This window comes from Frankliniella occidentalis, unplaced genomic scaffold (assembly GCF_000697945.3).
Source record: "Frankliniella occidentalis isolate FOCC.00 unplaced genomic scaffold, Focc_3.1 Scaffold137, whole genome shotgun sequence".
Taxonomy (NCBI): domain Eukaryota; kingdom Metazoa; phylum Arthropoda; class Insecta; order Thysanoptera; family Thripidae; genus Frankliniella; species Frankliniella occidentalis.
The window spans coordinates 181,302-185,176 of record NW_026267264.1 but is presented as its reverse complement, the minus strand read 5'-3'; the positions used below and the strand labels follow the sequence as shown (position 1 = coordinate 185,176).

The window sequence follows — 3,875 nt, the reverse complement described above, 5'->3', positions numbered from 1 at the left end:
ATATAGATATGCGCGGCGCGGCGGGGGCGCATTGGTGCGAATAGCGGAGAATTTTGGTCGCACCGATTGGTGCGAATATCCACTTTGATATAGAAATTACCATTTTTCAGAGCGTTCTGATAATTTCTTGCGAATGATTTGTTCGTATTGCGAAGGGTTTGGGGTTTGGCTGCTTTGAAAGACTAAGCAGTAATTTCTTCGCAATTGCAAAGGATTTTCTTCGCATTACAATGGGAACAGTTCGGAATTGGTTCGCAGCCACAGCGTCAATCGTTCGTAAGGCTTTTACAGTGCACTAAAATTTCACAAATATATAACACCAGTTTTTATTGTAAAATTTTAAAATTTGTAAAACGATGAAAGAACTCATTTGTAAAACTATCATGTGAGCTTTTCCACGACCCGTTTCCTCAGCTCCCTTCTACTGGTCCAGAGGGGAGAGTGTGTGTTCTCTGCGTGTGCTGTGGTTGGTGTGTGTGTGGGGGGGTGGGGGGTGGAATGCGTGTGCTTGTGGGTGTCCTTGGGCAGAATCCTCTTGGCGTTTAGCAGCAGGTCCAATTTATTGGCCACACCTTTTACGCGGCAGGCGGGCCTTTATGTAATACGGCTTTAAGGGCTCGGCGGGGTACATAAAGGCCGCGTGCTCCCTTTTCTTTTCCTTTTTTTCCCCGCGCGCAACTGGAGCGGAGGGCGCGCCGGGCCTCCTCCCGCAGCGCGCGGGGCACTCAGCCTCCGGGGAGGGGAAGGGGGGGGGGCACGGCAACAACATTACACCGTACCACGGAGTGCGCCATGTATTGGGCAAGCATACACTACCATACACGTGAGTTTCGGCCGGCCTTTTGCCTCTGCTAATCGCATTGGGCGCTTGTGCGTGCGCGGCATTGACTCGGCTGGGGTAGAAGCGAGCCTGCCCCGGGCGGGAGCGGCGAGGAGGTCGTCCCCACAGTCGGCCTTTTATCGTGATGAGGAACATTTTGGGGCACAATGCCCGAGACGGGACAGACGGACCGACGGACAGAAAACAGACGTGACTTCTGCGAGCGGATGGGTGGGCGCGGGTTAGGCGGGGAGGCTGAAGCGAGAGCTTTGGGACGGTTTAAGGGGAAACAAGGGCCTTCACGCTCCTTGGCTTTGACACTCCGCCTGGCCGGGCTCCGGCAGCAGAGAAGGGTTCCGCGCGCTCCAGAGGATCAAACGGAAAAATTCACCGGAGACAAGGTGTGACGGGGTGTCGTGATCTGGCAGGGGGTCTGACATGGTGAGCGGGTGAGGAGGGCTCAACGTCAGCTCCCGGCAAGGGGCCCGGGAGGGCTGCAAGGCGCTCGGAGAACGCTCGGAGCGCAGCTTTAGACTCGGCTCGAGCGGAAACCGAATAACTGACGACGTCATCTCGCACCCACATCTAATTAGAAAGGTAGGGATGGAGGGGGGGGGGGAGGAACGTAGGCAGCAAGGCGGGCGGTGGAGCGAGCTCGAGCTGGGCACACCATGTGTGCTCCACACAGTGAAGAAAGAAAAGAAACCTACGTACGCCAATTAGCTCTCAAAGAAAAGAAAACAACATACTCGCCTGGAAACAGGTAAGTAAAAGAAAACTGCTGGGAAAAGTTGTTTGTCCTTTTTTGTGCTTAGAAACATGGCTCCTCGAGCGAGAGTGATTGTGCTCTGAAGGCTGAGTAAGGGGGCTCGGCCAGAAACGTAAACTCAAAACCTGCAGAGGATCGCTCGCTGTGAAAATGTGCACCATTGCCCACCACTGCCTCGACCGTTGCTTTATTAAACGTGTTCCTCGAACGTGGGAAACATTAGTGTTTTCTTTGTTTGTTTTTCTGGATGGGAGGGCAATCTAGACATGTTCTCCAGTAGCGCCCCCTCAGAACCAAACAAGAATTTAGGGGTTGAAGATCATATATTTGGAGTTGTTTCGGGAAGAGCGCAGATTTCATGTCAGCCCACCCCTTCGCGTCGGTTCACCACATCGATTACTCACTGTGTGCGGAGCGATAGTCTCCGTGGCACGCCCGTGTCACTGTACCCTTGTCACGCTCGTCACGCTCGTCACGCTCAGAGAGGCGAGGCGACTCCGCGGCGCGCGGTTGCCCCGCCCTACGTCCTGCCCTTAGCAAGCGTGCACGTCCACGCGAAGCCACCGGCAAACTGTTGAGCTGGATCGAGCAGGGCAGGGGCATGGGCAGGGCAGGGCCTGCAGGGGTGGCCCAGTGAGCGCGGGGGGCGTGCGGGCGAGCGGACGGGGCGGGCCCCAGCGCCAGGCAGACGGGCTGCGCGCCACTCCCCCCGCCCGGCCCGGCCTGGCCCGGCCCGGGGACTGGGCCAGCAGCAGCAGCAGCATCCATCCACAGCACCAACCGCGCACCAACCCAACCACCACTTACAGACGCATCCGAGAACCAACTATGGTTGCTTAGGGAGTTTCATTTTTCTCTAGCCCTCACTCAACGTCCGGCAGGTCCTCTACCAGCGGGAATGCTCCACTTCGACCACATCGCAGCGCAGCCCACAGCAGCCCTCAGAGTCCTGTCCGGGGTGGTCAGAGCGAAGCCGAGCCGAGCGCCGAGCCAGGCGCACCAGCCTCTTCTTTCGTGTCTCATGAACTTTAATTCTTCGCATTACGAAGGCACCTCTTTGATGGTGGCTGGCGGCCCTGCCCTGCTGGATCCGCTCTTTGGCCCGGAGATCACGAGGGGTCCCAGCACGCTCTGAGCTTAATTTTATAAGACAAGGTGGACGCAAACCTGACAGAAAGCAAAAGTTCTATGATGTAGCCTACTGTCAGTCATTTTAAGTGCACCCAAAAAAAACGAATTAGCTAAGAAAGCTAATGCATTCGCTGGATTCGTGATAGGTATTAATTTTAGCTAGGCCAGCTAATTTTTCAGTTCTGGCGGCTAAGGTCATACCCGTGTGGCTGGTCAGTGCTTAGGACGAAAAAGTTCGTTGCTCGTATCCAGCTAATCTGTTTTTCGCGAGTGTGAATGCTCATTCAACCGCATTCAACTAAGACAATTTTATAAAGCGAAACCTGCTTACAACGAGCGAGAACCCTCACTTTTCGGATTTTCAGACTGGGACAAGGGGATAGAATGGGAAAAATGAAAAGCTGGCAAAAAAATGCAGTAGTAAGGGCCGAGAGCACAGAAGGGGGAGGTGAGGGGGCAGTATGGATCTAAGCTCTGGGCAGAGCGCCGCACTTCCTCCATTACACAAGACGCTAGGCCCTTTCACGAGCATCATCCGAACAACCCGGCTCCCGGGGCTTTAAAGAGCGACTACGAGAGGTTATCCCATAAAGTTACCTCGCGATGAGCACCTCGCCCCGCCCCATTGTGGTGCCGGCGAACATCACAATGCGGCCCCTCGATCCTTCCCAAACAACCACCGTAAGGTGGCTTCATAAAGGGGGCTCTTTCCGAGTTTTGAGCGGGTATTTAACCAAGTGATCCAACACTCATGTGAAGACTGCCACCAAAACGAGTTCACGAAACTTGTGGGCAATACTGCCAAAACCATCAGTAAGACCTGGAGTTAAAGATACTAGTAGTAGTAAATAAAAAGTGAAAGCCATAAACGTGTGTGTTTAATCGAAAATAGCACAAACAATTCATTATGATGCATGTGACAACATGCATTTTTTTAATGGGGGGAGAAAGGTTTGTTGGCTGAGCGATAGCGAAGCCTATTACTCCAGTGATGATCAAAAAGTTTCGCGTCTGTCTGTCTGTCTGTCTGTGTGTCTGTGTGTCTGTGTGTCTGTGTGTTTGTCTGTGCGCACGATAACTCGAGAACGAATTGAGATAGCGACCTGAGTTTTTCAGGGTCGTTTTGTGTCATAAAAAGACAGATCAAGTTCGAAG

General features: G+C 53.6%; 1 protein-coding gene across 5 annotated transcripts in view; it reads right to left on the bottom strand.

Moving 5' to 3' along the window:
• Positions 1-3,875, bottom strand: part of LOC113209284 (Kv channel-interacting protein 4-like) — a 234,646-nt gene that overhangs the window by 95,272 nt on the left and 135,499 nt on the right. Inside the window, exon 1 of one of the 5 annotated variants that reach the window (XM_052270764.1) lies at positions 1,994-2,173. The exons of the other annotated variants lie outside the window; for them this stretch is intronic. The gene's annotated coding sequence lies outside the window, so the exon portion shown is untranslated. Of the gene's footprint in view, positions 1-1,993; positions 2,174-3,875 lie in introns of those variants that run through there. 5 annotated transcript variants of the gene reach the window in all.